At 49.8% G+C, this 17,511-nt stretch overlaps 1 non-coding gene across 1 annotated transcript; it reads right to left on the bottom strand.

Moving 5' to 3' along the window:
- Positions 1 to 9,252: 9,252 nt before the first annotated feature.
- On the bottom strand, positions 9,253 to 9,440 carry LOC148647750 (U2 spliceosomal RNA). Its single transcript, XR_015927175.1, has one exon. It is a non-coding gene; the product is annotated as a U2 spliceosomal RNA (small nuclear RNA).
- Between the last annotated feature and the right edge of the window lie 8,071 nt (positions 9,441 to 17,511).

The raw sequence follows: 17,511 nt of genomic DNA, 5'->3' as shown, positions 1-17,511 counted from the left end.
CCTCCCCATATGGGATGTCATTCCTCCAGCCGGTAAGATGAGGCATGCTGCTGGAGAGCCAAAACCTTGCAAAAAAACTGAGAGCTGTGCATTACAGGGTTGTCTTAAAGTGGTACACAACCCCGACACATACAGACAGTTAAGCTTGACGGGGATTTTTGGGACACCCCTGCCACCCTTCTCAATTGGGTGGTACATGTCAATGCGCTTAAAGTACTCGTACTTTTTATTCCATAAAGAAACAAAAGTTACTCTAACAAGGCATCTGTTGTAACTATCTTCATCTAGGGTATAATTAGGACTTCTCTTCCCATTTACCAATCTTCATGGCAGCAATATACGCGTCTCTGACCTCCAACTCCTTATGCCCATATACGTATAATTTGGTGACCTTTCTAGAGGTACCCTCGCTCTCAAGACTAACCCCCGGAAAAGCCCTTAAAACAGTTTTAAGCCCACCGGCATGATTCGGAAACTTTACGTTTCCATCCATCCATTCACACCTTTTCAAGAAGTTAGATGTTTCAAGCCTCTTCATTATTCTGGCTTCTTTTCTGCTTACTCCGGCCGCAAAGGCCTCCCTAGCCATGCCCGCATTGCTTCACCATTTTTTCTCAATGTCCGACGGGAGAATCTTTTTGGAGCCGATTTCTGCATGCGACTTCCCGTACAACTGGAAACACTGAACCTCTCTCCCTACATTCACACAATTGTACTGAATGTCCCTCTTTATCTCCTGCTCCTCGAAACCAGCGAGCCATAGAACCTTGTTGTACCTCTCGTCCCATTTACAAAGCTCTACAAAATCCCGGGGAAGATCTGAGTCCAGCCAAAGGCCCTCCTCCCCTTGTCCTGGGATTACACCACCCTCCGAAACCTGAGCAAGTACAGCGCCACTTCCCTCATGAGTGCCTTCAGTGTCAGGGACATACGATGTTCCAAAGGACTCTGAGGAGCCGCTGCCATCTAACTCCCCTTGCTCCTCTTCCCCGACCTCTCCCTCTTATCCCTCCACTAAGCATAAAAAGGGGGCTGGAGCCTCAGACGCTTGCATATCACCCTGTGGCGGTTCCTCCAGATCTCTGCCCGCCCTTTTCACAAATAGCTCTTCAGGTTCAGCTGACTTCCTTTTAACTGTTTTTTTTGGAGGTCGAAGCACCGTCTTCCTCCTCCTCATCCATTTTATCCCCCCAGCTCTTCTGCGGAGTCACATTCACCACCTTCTCCGCCATTAATTTAAAAAAGTCCAGCTCAGGTGTGTCAATTTCCTCTCCTGATTGACCCATTTCCATCTCCTCATTCACTGTCTGCCTGCCTTCGGCCCCTGAGATCGCAGCCAAAAGGCCGTGAATTTTTTTATTACAATAATGCAAAAAATCCATAATTCTCAAAAACTTAAAGAACAAAAAACCCAAAAACATTACACCGCTAAATTAACATTCGTCTTCTCAAAATCACCTACTTAGCAAAACACAATCCCACCCCCATCACAACTTCCCCTTCATGCAAACAAAAAATTGTTCAATACCCACATTATACAAATACAAAAGCATATCTGCAGATTATCCCTTCCTTCCAAATACATCAAATACAACTCAAATTCTTTCCCACTATCAACAGAACCATCACACAATCTCAAATGTCGTAACATCAATACTCAGCACAAGTTATTCAAAACAAACCAAAATAATTCAACTAAAATCCCACAAAACATCTTATTTACACTTACCCCACCCATTAATCCAACCAAACCCCACAAAAAAGCCCCAAATCCACCAATTCATCCTATTTACATTTACTACCCCTTATGCAAAACCACCCCCAGTATATCCCCTTATAACAAAATCAATCTGCTACATCAAATAAACTCCCCCCTTACAAAATCAAACTTTCAAAAATGAAACCATTACACAGCAAAAGCAATATCTCAACACACCCTTATTCAAGGCAACATCCCTCCTCAATTTTATACAGTTAAACTTCCCCACTGCTTTCCTCTTCAATCTCTTCCTCTGGTATGTTCCCCACACCCTTTTTCTTTTTCCATCCTTTCTTTTCATGGCCCCTCCTTTTCTGCCACACATTGTCGCATCCTGTTACATAAAAGTTCTGAAAGCTCTCGTGCTCTGTCTTCCAAATCATCCTTAACCAACACTTGATCTACAATACCATCCTTCCATTTGAACCCAATACCTACGCCACTAAATGGCCCATAAATATCATTCAAAAATAGATCCTTCGGAAATCTAAACTTCTTGTTTGGCGTACAACGACCATACTCAATCTCTGGCGGAAAAGGCACAGAAAAGCGCCTGCCCACCTTAGTCACAGTTTCCCAAGGCACCACATTACTCCTCATCGTCCACATCCGACTCATCACTGCTCTCAGAGTCATGTTCCTCCGTCCCCCCTACCACATTCACCATACAACCGCTCCGCTCAACACTCACCGCACTACCACTCATCCTAACACCACTATCCTCACCTGAGTTACTTTCTGACTCACACACACTATTCCCCTCATCCACCGTACTTTCAGCATCTATTCCCACATGCTCCTTAAACTCCTCCAACCCCTCTTGTCCATCTGCAATCTTCACTGCACCGTCCATACAATCCTGAGACACATGACCAAACTCTTTGCACAAATAACACTTTTTCCTTTGAACACAACTTTTCGCCATATGTCCCATCAACCCACACTGCCTGCATCGCACCGACATACATTGCCTAGCAAAGTGTCCCCGTTCACCACATTGCCAACACTCAAGGGACTGCCTAGAATACTCCGGGTACCCCCTATGAGTCCTGATCTCGAGAAAGGTTGGGGGGGGGTGTATTACCCCCTCCTCGACCGTCTTCCCCAAGCGCAACCTCATCCGATATATCCACCTCCCAATCCATACTCCATCCAATTTCAAGTCTTTCCTCCCTGCTCCTTGCAGATCCACGAATCGTTGCAGGAAGGAGACTGTCCCCCTCCGGAACAAATGGGTCTGACATTTGTACAGTCAAAACTTTAATCTCCCCAGCAAACATCGGCTCAATTTGGAAATCACTAATCGGAACATCGTCTTTCCTCTCCTGTATCTTCCGCCATACATCCAAACATAAAACACCCGATGCTAAAGTCAACTAAAAAATCCCTCGACTAGGAAAATCCAGCAAACAAAGAATGTCTACCAAGCGTATTCCCAAACAGTTAATCAAGACGCTTTTCTTGAACTTATCTCTATTCCAGATCTTCAGTCCATCTAGGTTCCTCAGCATAAAGGGAAGGGAGTCCTTCCTCCTCTCCTCCTTCAGCCAATGAAAAACTGCCACCGCCTTCCCGCTCCGCTCCATCACTCCAGCCACCGTCTTAAGGTAACCAAAGCCGCCTCCACCAATCAGCACCTTTCCAACACCGCAACGTCATCCTTCACCGCAGTTCCTTCGCTCCTCGTCGACACCAACAAAATCCGGTCAGTCCATTCCTCCCAGCGCCTTCCCGAACTCCTGACTAAGACCTCAGAACTGCGGTCATGCCGCTTGAACCTTGATCTTGGCCAAAAGGCAGAGAATTTTTTTTAGATTTTATGAAAATACAAAACAAAACTCATACAGGAATCAATATACGGAATACCAGGAAAGACTGTCAGTGTACATCCAAGTCTGAAAATAAAGAAATCAACCCCTTCCATTTCTTTCGCTGCGTGAAACTTCCATTTTAAAATATCTTTTTTTATCCTGGTTTTAAGCTCACTACAAACTTCCCAATATATATCACGATCCCACCTCTACCAGTTATCTTTAGTTTGACCCACCGAGCAGACCATAACAAATATTTAATAACACTTATCAGCCATAACACCCAGTCTACTGTTGCTGTCCGTTCTGTGCCCTTCCATGTTGATATTATTTTATCATAAGTTAACGAAAAACCTGGCTGAACACTCACTAAAAGTTGCTGACATTCACCCCACGCATGTTTCCGTTACACATTCCCAAAACACGTGTCTTAATGTTTTTCTCACATTTTGGATATGGACAGTGTGTGGCTTTAGTAAGATTATCTCGATACATCACCTCCCTTACCGGGAGGCGATTCTACACGCTTAACCAGTTCAAATCTTTGTAGCAACCGTCCAGGCCTTTGGGTTGAACCCTCACCCAATGCTCTTTTTTCTTTCCTATTAAGGCAGTGTCTGATCGCACATTGACCAGGTCATAAAGGGCTTTTTGCTGCACACATATTGTCTCCTTCTTCCCCTCTGGGTGGTTTTTCAACCACTTCCTGGCGTGCTTGTAATGCCAAGGGATTACATCCGCTTTAGGACCTGAGTTGCATATTGGTCTCAGCTGTGGCATGGTCCAGGTAAACCATAGCCTGACAAAATATTGGCTCTTATGTGTCACGTCTGCTTGTAAGGCTTTGCATAAACAGGAAACATAAATGGCGTCTAATTTAAGGGGGATGTTGGGTACATCCCTCCATCCTCTATTTTCCTGTACATGTCCATCCTTCGAATATACTCATTTAGTACTCCAAATGAAATTGAAGACAGATCTTACCACCTCCTTTCTAAGTAACGGGGGTTATGGAAAAACATATGCTAGAAAGATAAAGATGATAAAACGTCTGACTTCACCATTACCTTTCCTGTGTAAGACAACTGTATGTCTTTCCAGCGGCCCAATTTTACCTTTAAAATATTCAATTTCTCCATCCAGTTTAAGCGAGCTGCCCCACATGTGGCAAAGTTCACTCCCAATATCTTGACACTAGGGTCAATCCTCCTGTTGCTTCTTTTCGGGTCTTCCAAATGCCAAAATATTTCATCTGACTTTTGGCAGTGTTAATTTTAGCCCCTGTCGCCTGCCCAAAGAAATGACAAACCTCAATCCCTCTCAAAAGTCCCCTGTCTGAGTCCAGCAGCAGAGCGATGTCGTCTGCGTAAGCAGCTAGCTTTGCCTGCTGACCCCTACTTCCTGGGATTACTATGCCCGATATCTCCTTGTGTGCACGGATCAGTTCTAACAGGGGCTCCAAATAAATCACATACAATAATGGAGACAAAGGACATCCTTGTCTTACACCCTTCCTTATGTCAATAAAATCCCCCAAGAATCCGTTGATGTTAACACGGGTACTGACATTGGACTACAGCTGCCTCAACCAAGCAATAAACTTTCTTCCAAAACCAAACCTCTCCAGGACTTTCCATAAGAAGTCGTGGCTTACCCGATCAAAAGCCTTTTCCTGGTCGAGACTTATTAAAATCAAGGGCAAGTGCCTGTCCTCGACCCAGCTGATCGTGTCTCTTATTAAGTGTAGGTTCCAAATCGGAGACCGACCCTTCCCACCACACGTTTGATCATTTTCGATGATTTCAGCCAGAACCTCACGTAGTCTTAAACAGAATTTTTGCCAGAACTTTATAGTCGGTTGTCAACAGCTGGATAGGTCTCCAATTCCCTAAATAAGTTTGGTCTCCTCTTTTATAGAGCAAAGACAACACGCCTTCCCTAAGGTCCTAAGCCTTCCCCTCCCAGTAAGTCTTTATAAACTGCCCACAATGCATTCTTAATTAAAGGCCAGAAAGCTTAATAAAATTCAACCATCTATTCCAGGAACTTTCTTCCTCCCTAAACTATGGAGTGCTTTCTCCACTTCCTCTAGGGACAAATCCTCCTCTTATCTTGTCCTACTCCCATCTGAAATCTTGACTTGTAAAACATTCAAGACCTCATCTGTTTCCTGAGGCTACTTCTTCCTTAAAGAAATCTTCATAAAATTTAGTGGCTACCTTCACCATTTCCCTGGCCTCCACAGTGATGCCACCACTCTGTCAGAATACCTTCGAATGTAATTTTCTTCTGGTCCTTTCGGACCATTTCGAAAAGACAAGACGGGTTTCCCTCACTACATTCTAAGGAGAAGTTCCTTAACTTAAAAAGAAAACTTCTGGCTCTCTCCATATGTAAGATTTTTAACTCATTCTTAAGTTTACGGATTTCCTCCTTATCTATCCTCGTTCCACTACTCTTCTGTTCATATAAGTCTTCCAATTTACTTTGTAAATTAGAGATTCCTTTCCTCTTTTTTTTTCCTACATCTGCAGTACCTAATGGTTTCCCTTTTTACCTGCCTCTTAACATCCTCCCACCAATCTACAGTGTTATCATATAAGGCCCTCCTCGCTTCCCACTTTTTCCAACAGGAGGCAATCAAGTTTTTATACTCTTCCTCTAAGATTATAGTGTTTAATTTCCAAAACCCAGAACCATAAAGGACCTTATCTCCCTTAAACAACCTTCAACAAATCATGGTCTGAAAACCAGGCCGGGAAAACTGTAGATTAGATAGTCTCCAAACTTTGCGAAAGAAAAACGTAATCAAGCTTTTTCCCCACTCCTTGGCTATTACTCCAAGTCGGTCTTTTACCCCTTCCACCATCATGTGCTACACTATCTACTAGATCATAATTTGAAAACGGGGAACAAATTTTCCTTGTTCCTACCGACGTATCAGAAGATAGGTCCTCATTCAGATCTCCACCCAAAATGATCCTCTTATTGGTCATCAATAGTTGCTCCAGTGCTATAAAGAAGTACTTCCTTAGCCTTCTTTGTGCAGGAGCGTATGTTAATTAACTTCAGATTTTCCCTCCCTATCTGTCCATCAACCACTAACACTCGTCCTGGAATGACAAAAGAATTAACCAAATTAAAACATTCATTCCCAATGAATACCCAGACCGGCCGAATGAACTCCACCAGAGCTCCATCTTGAGGCATTCTCCCCCCACATTTTAGAGAGACGCATACTATCTCCCTGCCCTTGAAGTGAACTTCCTGTAAAAAGTAAAAATCTGACCTCAAAGTCTTTAAAAAATCAAAAACTGCAACTCTTTTGCTATACTTCCTAAGACCCCTTACATTAATAGTACAAATGGACTAACTATCCATTAGGGCTGAGTAGGTTGTCTAAATCGCTATTCCCTTCTACACCCACAAAGGGCCCTGGAGTTAAACACTCTACAGAGCTGACCAGGCCAACGTTCATAAAGGAAGGAATGGACAAAATCTCTGGAGAGCCTGTCTCCAGGCTTGTTTCCTTGACTATCTGGCCGGAAAAATCTTCCAGCCTCTCCTCTTCACCTTCCCTCTCCCCTATCCCCTCCTGCACTTTGCCTAACTCCTCCTCCTCCTTCTCCTTCTCCTTCATCTGAGTAACAGCCAGAATCCCCTGTTCACTGAAACTCTGAAGGGATGGTCCCAACTCAAATAACGTAGATATCCCTTCCTTACTCCTTTTCTCCTCATGGGAGTCGAATTCATCACTAGAACCATCCCTTACCTGTTTCGCAGGTTCCCCAATCGATTCATAGAAGCATGCCCTTTGTGCCTTGTTCTTTTTCTTCCTCCTAAGCTCTGTAAGCTTTGCACAACCTGTCGCTATCTTACTGGGCCCTGCTACATCACCCGAAACGACCTCCTCACCACAAACATCCTCACGTTCACTCCCCCTATCACTCAAACAATCCTCACCTTCAATATCCTTACTCGATAGAGCAGATTCTTCTAACCCAAACCCTATAGTTGTACTAGGTCCCTCCTCATCGGAGGTTAACAGGGCACTATACCGATTTGCCTGCACCAAGGAAAGATCTCTCCTCCCTGGACCTTTTCTAAAACCCCCTCCCCGCTTTCTCCGAGTCCCCACTGTCGACCACTCAAAAGGGTCAACCCTCCCTTCCTCAGTCACTCGGTTGTCCGCTTCCAGAACTCCAGGTGCCGCCTCTGATGGCGAGACCGTCTGTCCCTCTCCGGCTGTCGTGTCTTCAAAGGATCCAACTTTTCTCCCACTGCAGGTTCTTCTGTCTCCTGGGATGCCACAGGCCGCTGCCAGATGTTCGCCGCCTTGTCACCCACATCCTTGCCAGGTAAGTTTTTTTCCCCTAACAACGTCTGCAAAACTTCTAGCTCTTTTTGCACGGTCTTTGAATACATGCCTGCAAAGATTACACACTAGGGGGCCAAACTTCCCTTACCTCCTACAGGCTACCTTCTTACATTGACTGAACATGTCCATGCCCGCCACAGTTTCGGCACATTAACTGATGTCCGGGGTAGTACATATAACCACGGTTTGCCCCGATGGAAAAGAAGGCGGGTGGATGCAACAGTTCCCCTTATACCCTGGGGCTTGGCCTCAAACAGACTGCATATGATCTCTTTCACATCCAGAACCCTTTGGCATCAATGATTTTCCTGCATGCCTCTTGCACGTCGACAAACCGCCTCAGAAAAGTAACAATGTTCTCCTCTAGCACGTGGGGGTTGTACATATGCACAGTCAATGTGCGCATTTCTCTGGCAAACAGAGGTTCAATATAAAACTTGTCAAGAGGCACCTGCTCTTTTAGACTTTGAGTCTTGGACCAGAATTCATCACAAAGGTTACCAGAATACAGGGTGATATCATACGTGCCCTTCCAGTAAAAGTCTTGCAAGCATAAAACATTTTCCTTTTTGACACCCAAGATCTTGTACAAAATGTCTTTCTCAAAGACACTCCTATACATCCATCCATCCTTCTTGATCTCCTGCTTTCAGCACAAAATGCACCGTAACCTTCATTTGTAACTCACGGGCACCCAGTGGCGCAGGCCGACTCCTCTGGATCCCGGGACCCGTGCAGGTGTTGGCCTCCCTGCAGCCAGAGGCCTGCCGCCGGACCCTGCTCCCCCTCTCTCTTGCCTGCCTGCCTGCCTGCCTGCCTGCTTTCCTTCCTGCCAGTCCAGGGGGGGTCCCTCCTCTTTGATCTTCTGTCAACGGCCCGACAACGACCGCAGCCGCAGGAGGCGCCAGCTGCCCAGCCTCCTTAGCTTAGGTCCCTCCCACCAGCAGCAGCTGTGCCGAGCCAGCTGCTAGTGAAAGCAGACAGTCAGCACCTGCGGGCAGAGGCAAGGGGCAGCCCTCTCTCTCGGGAGGGATGGGGACACACGCCTGCCTGCCTGCCGAAAAAAAAGAAAGAAAAGGTGGATAGACTAAGTTTTTTGGAGGGAAAATGCACAGGAGCCAAAAAGGGGGCCGGCCTGCTTGCCGACAGTGTGGACACGGGAAAGTGCACAAAGGGAGCATGGAGACGAGGAGGGGGAGAGAGACGCAGACATACAGATGGACGAGAGATGAGACCGGAGAAGAAGGAGCTCCAGTCCACCTCGCTTGCTTGCTAGCTACGTCTGTCTTTTCACCGCTGAGAGAAGGTAGTGCACCGTTCCGGGAGGCGCTGCAATACCGGGCCGATGCATGGAGAGGACGGAGCAAGCTCCTGATCCACCTCCCTGTTCCAAAAATCCGTTTAATATGTGGTCCCCTGATGGGGGCGTATCGGATATTAAACAGTTAAGAACGGATTTTGTTTTTATTAGAAAACAGTTCTTATAAATAACATATCAACAACTTTACAACAACAAACCACTCCATAACCCCACCCCCTATGCAAAACAACCCCCCTCCTTAGACTTTTGCCAGTCTTTGCGCCAGCAAACCCTTTCCCCTTTTAGTAATAGGGATTCCCAACACCTCACAAAATTATTCCACAACATCCACACACTCACCCTTATTTTTTCCATTAACACAAAAACCGATCACCTGGTTTTTGTCCACCATATACTCCACATAGAAGTCTGGGTACTTCTGTTCTATGAAGCGCGATGCCTTCAGCAAACCCCTAGTTTTAGCCCTACAAAGGGGGAATGACATTGTAGGTATACAAAACCCTTCTCTTCTTGGCCTTTTGGCTAAGATCAAGTTCAAGTGGCATGCTCGCAGTTCTTGTCTTTCCTAAGGTCTAGAAGGCGATCGAAGATCCTGAAGAGTGCTTGAGCTGGTATCGCTCTAGGTTGAGCCAAGGGGGTTAAGGCCAAGCACCAGCTGAGCTGGGTGGGATCCGGCAGCAACGTTCTCTCTCTCTGCTCTCTCCTCTCCTCTCCCCCTTTCTCTTCCTCCGCCTCCTTGGCCTCTTGGTTGGGAGTAGGTACTCGTGCCCTGCCGCGGTGCTTGCTTTCTTCCTCGAGACTCGGAAGCGCTATCTGCTCTCTCTCCCTCTCTCTGCCTCCTTGGCCTCTTGGCTGGGAGTAGGTACTCGTGGCCTGCCCGCGGTGCTCGCTTTCTTCTTCGAGACCCGGAAGCACTTTCTGCTCTCTCTCTCTCTCTCTCTCTCTCCTCCTGCGCCTGCGCCTGCGCCTGCGCCTAGCTGGGCTTTGCCCACAAGGACAAAGGCCAGGGCTCCCTCGCTGCTCCTTTAGCAGCCTAAACCCTCCTCTCCACAGGACCTTGCTCTCTCTCTTTCTCTCCTTTTTTCCCTTTTTCTCCTTTCCAGATGGCAGACGAGGACACTGATCCAGTTCCACTGGACCAAGAAAACGGAGTCGATGCCAACTGCGAAATCCTTTATGACCTTCCGGCGAGGGATCCTGCAGTTGGTGGCCGGAGATCTCTCCCTCCAAGACAACAAGGCAGAGAGATACATGGAGGCCTACATGGCCACGGACGCCTCATACGAAAAGGCAACGAGACTGATCAGAGAAAAAGGTAAGCACCCCGGTTTCTCTGATTTCAGGCCGGAGCCTATGAGGAAAACGAACCAGAGGACCATCAGTCCTCACATACAACCCCTACGTACCAACGGAACTGGTAACAGCGTACCTAGGGAGGTATGTAACTGTGGTGGGCAAACCGACAAAGATCAGGGACAGTAGCGGCGTCTGGTACGGCAAACGCCAGTACCAAGTCCTCCTGAAAGAGGACCCAGAGGGCATAGACGGTTTCCAGCACCCCCCAGCCGGCTTCAACATCTGAGCCGACAGGGGGTACCTTTACTACCCCAGGATGCCGGATTTCTGCAAGAAGTGCAGACAGTCTGGCCACAAGGAGAACACGTGTGACATCGTCAGATGTCACAACTGCAACAAAGAAGGGCATCTGGCAAAAACCTGCCGGGCTGCCAAAAAGTGCGACGGATGCGGCGCTGAGGGACACCTACTTTGCCAATGCAAGGTAAGCAAACCTTTGTTTGCGCAGGTGGTGGAAGCCGGCTGGCAGAAACCGGTCTCAAGACCTCCCCCGCAGAGAACCGAAACTGCCGAGGCCACACCCCCAGCCGCACCGGTGCCACAAGATGGCCGCCAGGAAGATGGACAAAATGGCCGACCGGAGGAAGGGCCCTGGATAACTCCCAGCAAGAAGGGAAAGCGAAAGCAGGAGAAGAGAGGCAGGGCGGATCCACCATTGGAAGGCCAAAAGAAAAGAGTGGTAAGGGAGAACCGTTTCCTCGTCCTAGAGTGAAACTGTGAAACTTACCTTTCTAACAACTAACGTGAGAGGGCTGAGAGACCCGGTGAAAAGACGGGGAGTCTTCCATGATCTGGCCTCAAAGTCTTTCTCAGTTTGTTTCTTACAGGAGGTCCACCTGAAGGATGAAAGAGACAACCTGACATTCACCAGGGAATGGACGAAGGGAGAATCATGCTGGAGCGTAGGAGGGGTCCACTCTTCCGGAGTGGGAATCCTCATCGGAAACCCAGAGATGACGCTGGTTTCCTCCTTCTCGGTGGTGCAGGGCCGGGTCCTGGTCGCAGACATCGACTGGAGGGGCCGGAAATTGAGAGCAATTAACGTCTATGCTCCGGCAGAACCCTCTATCCGGAACGAAGTGTTTGCTGACCTGGCCAGCTGCTGCACCACCAACAGACAGGTGGTGCTCGGCGGGGACTTCAACGTCGACCGGGAGAAGGGGAGTGACGCTAGCTCGGCAGAGCTGGAGTCGCTACTCAAGCAGTTCTCCCTGGTAGACGGCTTCAGACGGTACAGCCCTAAAGACACCGGAACGACATGGAAAAACTCCCGGGGAGTGTGCAGCCGCCTGGACTACATCTTCCTGCACACGACCTGCTCCCTGGAGTCGGCGACGGTGTCCCTGGTGTGGTATTCCGACCACGAGCGCTTGACGGTGGTGGCTAACACCAGCCTGCCGGCATTCGGTCGTGAGTACTGGAAGCTGAACCGGGAGATACTGGAGGAAGACTACTTCAGGGCACTGTTCCGGAAAGACTACGCGAGCTGGGTCGATCTGAGAGATGACTACAGCTCCGTGGTAGAATGGTGGGAGTCGGTGAAGGACAGGACCCGAACCCTGGCGCAGACGTACTGCAGACGGAAGGCGGCCAGGGAGAGGAAGGAAGCTGCACGACTCCAGAGACAACTAGAGGAGGAGTACAGCTCGGCTAACGGGGGAGGAGCCTTCAATTCAGCCCGGGCACGGGACCTGAAGGAGAGGCTCCGCAAACTGCACACCGAGAAAGCCAAGGCTTTCATGGTAAAGGCACAAAGGGAGCATTATGAAAATAATGAAACCTGTTCCTCCTATTTCTTCAATCAGGTCCGAGGAGCCCAGAAAAAGAGGGTGATCCACAGCCTGAGACGAGGAGATGGAGAGGAAGTGCTGGACTAGAGCGATAAGGTAGAAGCGGCCACCGCTTTCTACACGGAGCTCTTTTCAGAAAAGCAGACGGAGGTGGAGGCAGGCGATGCTTTTCTGGAGGGGCTGAAGGCACGAGTACCGGAGGAGGTGAGGGAGGACTTGGAGGGTCCGATCACGACCGAGGAGATGAAGGCGGCGCTCTTGTCCGTGGAGAATGGCAAGGTGCCGGGGCCGGACGGACTCCCAAAGGAATTCTACACCTGCTTCAGGTACACCCTGGCGGCAGATCTGATGGAAGTGGCGCAGTAGATCTTCCGCCGGGGGAAACTCGGAGACACCATGAGGGAGGGCGTCATCTCCCTGCTCTTCAAGGGAGGAGACGCTGCCGACTTCAAAAACTGGAGGCCGATCACGATGCTCTGCGTGGACGTAAAGATCCTGTCCAAGCTCCTGACCGGCAGACTGAGAACCGCTCTCCCCCACATCATCCACAGCGACCAGACGTGTGGGGTGGAAGGGCGATCTGTCAGCTGGAACCTCCAGCTGACCAGAGATGCCATCGCCTGGGCCGAGGACCAGAACGTGCCCATGATGGTGGTCAGCCTGGACCAGGAGAAAGCCTTCGACAGAGTGAACCACAGCTATGTTCAGGGTGCTGGAACGCTTCGGTTTCGGAGAGAGTTTCAGCCGCTGGATTAAGATTCTGTACTCTGACGTGGGCAGCAGAGTGAACGTGAACGGAAACCTGGGGGATTTCATTCCCCAGGAATCCGGAGTACGACAGGGCTGCCCCCTTTCACCCCTTCTCTGTTCTCTTCACAGAGCCCTTAGCAGAGGCGGTGAGACGGGACCTTGTCATCGACGGCCTGGAGATACCGGGAGGTGCGGGGGAAACCCTGAAGATCTCCTAGTAGGCCGACGACACAACGCTGTTCCTGAGGTCGGACAGGGGGTTGAGGAGGGCCCTGCAGGTCATGGAGCAATACTCCAGAGCCTCGGGGTCGAAGCTCAACTGCCAAAAGAGCAAACTGAAGTTCTTCGGGCCCTGGAAGCACAGGACGACGGCGCCGGAGGGTCTCGAACTCTGCGCGGAGCCCCTCAGAATACTGGGGGTTTCCTTCCAGAGCCAGGACAACGAGACAAACAACTGGACCGAGAGGATCGCCAGGGTGAACGCGAAGCTGGGTCTGTGGAAAACGCGGTCGCTGTCCTACACAGGGAAAGTGATGGTGTTGAAAGCAGACGTCCTGCCGGCTTTGGTTTACCTGGTGGTGGTGTACCCGCTGCCGGCCAGACTCAGACGAGTGCTGCAAGGGATGATCTTCGGCTTCGTCTGGGGCGGCAGGTACGAGTGTATCACAAGGAACCGGATGTGTCAGCCGGTCGAGGAAGGGGGTCGAGATGTCCCACATTTCCCCCTGAAACTCGACTGCATCTTCTACTGCAACCTCTGTTGGGCGCTGCAGGAGCCTATCAGCCACAAGTACCAGTACTTTGTCAGGCTGTGGATCTCCATCCCGATGAGGCACTTGGTCCAGTGGCCAAACACTGGGCCCAAAGCAGAGAGGCGACTGGAGTTCTACACCCACGCTGTCAAGTGGAGCAGGAGGTACGAGGCCACGAGACAGCGAGAGCTCTGCACCAACCACAGAGCTCTGTACAAAGAGGTGAGGGGGCATCTGGTCACCAACGAAAGGCTGCGAGTTCCCAGACAAGTCTGGGAAAGAACGCAGCCGAAAGAACTGGACAACGAACTGAAGGACCTCAACTGGATGGCCGTACACAAGAGACTGGCTACCAGAGAGGTCCTCTACAGACACTCGATCTCCAGGAATCCGCATTGCCCCTGGGACACGTGTTTCGTCGAGGAGACTCAGGAGCACGTTTTCTGGAGCTGCCCCTTCGCCAAGGTGGTGTGGGGCAGAATGGACAACATCATGCAACTCCTGGAAACGGGTGCAGTGCTCAGCTACCAGTACATTCTGCTGGGGCTGGCACCTACCGGATTGGACAAGGGGACGCAGTTCCTGATGTGGCTGCTGCTGTCCCTCACAAAAAAAGGCCTGTGGGACGCGAGGAACAATCTCATCTGGCACAACATCAAGTGGGGAGTGAGGGAGCTGGAAGAGAGGATCCTGGCGGACCTCAGGAGGAGGATGAAGGACAACGTTGCCAAATGTGGCAAAGGAGCGCTGGAGAGGACTATGGACCCTGTACAGGGATTAATGGTTAACAGCAAGTGGTAGGGTTTGGAGGGACTCTCATAATAGCGCAAATCCGCCCACACTTGCAATGATTGTTAACGGACAATCGCTGCCGTTCCGCCGTTGTTTTTACTACATGGAGTGTTAATGAGGGAGATGTTTACTATTGAGATGTTTTTTTTGGAATAAAGTATATTGTGTAAGAAAAAAAAACTGAACAGGCAGCCGGATCAGGATCAGGGCGCCCCCCTGCGGCTGCGGTTGTTGTCGGGCCGTTGACAGGAGATCCAAGAGCAGGGCCCCCGCCCGGGACTGGCAGGCAGGCGAGCAAGCACGCAGGCACGAGAGGGGGGGAGTGGAGTCCGGGCGGCCGGCAGCCGTGTGCGGACCGGGCTCCCGAGGCGTCGGCCTGCGCCACTGTGCGCCAGCCGGACACCCGCGCGCCCGCCCAAGGTCGGCGTCGGGCATCGCTTCTCGGCCTTTTGGCTAAGATCAAGGTTCAAGTGGCATGACCGCAGTTCCAAGATCTTAGTTCAAGGGGTCAGGCTAGTGACGAAGAGAAGGAAGAGCTGAAGACAAAGAAACCGCCAATGGTGGAATCGCTCCAAGTGAAGCCAAGGCTGCCGAGAAGGAAGACGTCGGGTGGTGAGGAGCCTCCTTCGGGAGTGTTTTCCTTATTTTTTCGGCGTCAGGATGGACTATTTTTGGAGGTCTACTCAGCCAGCCAATTTGACCAGGCTGCCGAATACGATTAGGTTTAAGCTGAGGGAGGATTTGAATTTGGAGTTTCCTGATAGGATTTCTTTCATCGAGTCAGTTTTGTGCATGGGACTTGATCTTTCAGTTAAGGACTTACTTTGTGTTCAAGGATATACTGCTTCTAAGTCGGTGGATGTTACTTTTACAGAGGAAGCCTTTTATTTTTCAGTTTTACGGCATTGCAGAGAGGGAGAAAGTTGTTCCCCTCATGCATTCAGACATTGAAGGTATCTGGGCTAAAGCACGTCGGGTGATCACGGTGCATGTTTATAACCCTTTTGTGAGGAATGATGACATTTTTTTGTTTCTGAGCCGCTATGTGGACGTTGTTTCTGAATGAAACAGGGTTGTGGACAGGTTGGGAGTGTGGACAGGTCGAAGGCAGTTTGCCGTGATTCTTCGGCCTGATCCCACCTCCTTGGATGGCTTCAAGCACCCTCCTGCGTCTTTTGCCCTTGGGTCTGATCGGGGCTACCTCTTTTACGCGGGCCAGCCCCAAACCTGCGGAAGGTGTTAAGAGCCTGGCCATACAGCGGACTCATGTTTGCAGGTAAGATGCTGTAACTGCAATGAACTCGGGCATTTAATGAGAGACTGCAAAAAGGGTTATGTGCACTTTTTGTGGCGAAGAGGGCCATGTGTGGAAGAACTGTTACACCCGGACCTTTGACAGTCCAGGCAATGAAGACTAACTATGCAAACATAATTGTTGATGGGGAGGAGGAGGGCACTTCTGAGGCCGTGGAGGAGGTTGTCAAAGAGGCGACCGGCACGGCAGATGAAGGGACTTCATTGCAGGAGCCTGGGAGATCTGAGGACGTCAGTCCGGCGCCATCTGGAGGCGTGGGAGAGGATCTCCCGGTTGCCTCCAGGCCTGTGGCTGATGAACCTCAGGGCCAAGTGCAAGGCAAGAGGCCGGTTCCCACAGACTCTGCTGCAGACCAGGCTCCCACTGAGGGCAGTGGGGGCGAGCAGCTGGAGTCTAGAAAGAGAAAGGAGAAGGAGGAGAAAGGGAAGAGGGCAGCAAGAAGAGTCAGGAGCAGGAGGTAATCTTTCGGCGGATAATGAATCTAAGAGCTGGTATCGCTCTCGAAATGGAAACTGAGCAGGGAGGGCCTGATGGGTCTGATGCTGACACTCCTCCTGGCACCAGCTACCAGTGGTCAGAGTGCAGTGGAGGCCAGGTGCTGTCTCCAGGACTGCTGCCGGACTCCCTCTTCTCACCATTGCAGAGTCCTGACTATTACAGCTCGGACTTCTTAATGGACAAGCTTCAGAATGAGGTGCCTTTTGCAGGATCCCCGGGTGTTGACAACACTAACATGTACACATGACTCTCACCGTCTGCACGGTGAATGTCAGGGGCTTGAGAAACCGCGTTAAGAGATTAGCAATCTTTCAATCTTTACGCAGCCTTCGGTGTTCAGTTTTTCTCCTACAGGAAGCTTCTGTGCGGGACAGTGTGGACTCTAAAGTTTTCCAGTGACTGGCATTGTGGTCAGTCAGTATGGGGAATTGGGAGTGCGCACTCTGCAGGGGTGGGTATCTTACTAAATGACAACAGCCTGTGTGTGGTGAATAGCTTTGTTGGGATACCGGGGAGGGTGTTGGTGCTAGATGCTGATAGGTATGACAAGAAATATAGGTTCATATGTATTTATGCTCCCTCACAGAGATTAAAGAGGAAAGATTTCTTTGCCTCTCTCGAACCTTTGTGTATTACTAACTGTTTTGTAATGTTGACGTGGATGCTGACACTGATTTCGGTGCCACTGCCTTGCGGGATTTGGTGCAGCACTTGTTTAGCAGATGGCTTCAGATCCCTTTTTCCCAGGGTTTCTGGGGCAACATGGAGGAATAGCCGAGGGTGTGCGAGATGGCTGGATTATGTTTTTGGAGAGCTCTCTAGCTGTGGTAGATGCAGGTATTGTCCCCTCTTTCCTTACTGATCATGACATGCTTCGGGTAAAGGTAAATGATGGTAACCCCTCCTTCGGGCCTGGGTACTGGAAACTAAATGTGTCCATACTGGCAGAGGCTAAGTTTTGCTCTGCTGTAAGAGCCCTGATCCAAAGT

The sequence above is a fragment of the Lepisosteus platostomus genome, chromosome 15 (assembly GCF_059453375.1).
Source record: "Lepisosteus platostomus isolate fLepPlt1 chromosome 15, fLepPlt1.hap1, whole genome shotgun sequence".
NCBI lineage: Eukaryota > Metazoa > Chordata > Actinopteri > Semionotiformes > Lepisosteidae > Lepisosteus > Lepisosteus platostomus.
This window is presented reverse-complemented; position numbering and strand designations above follow the sequence as displayed.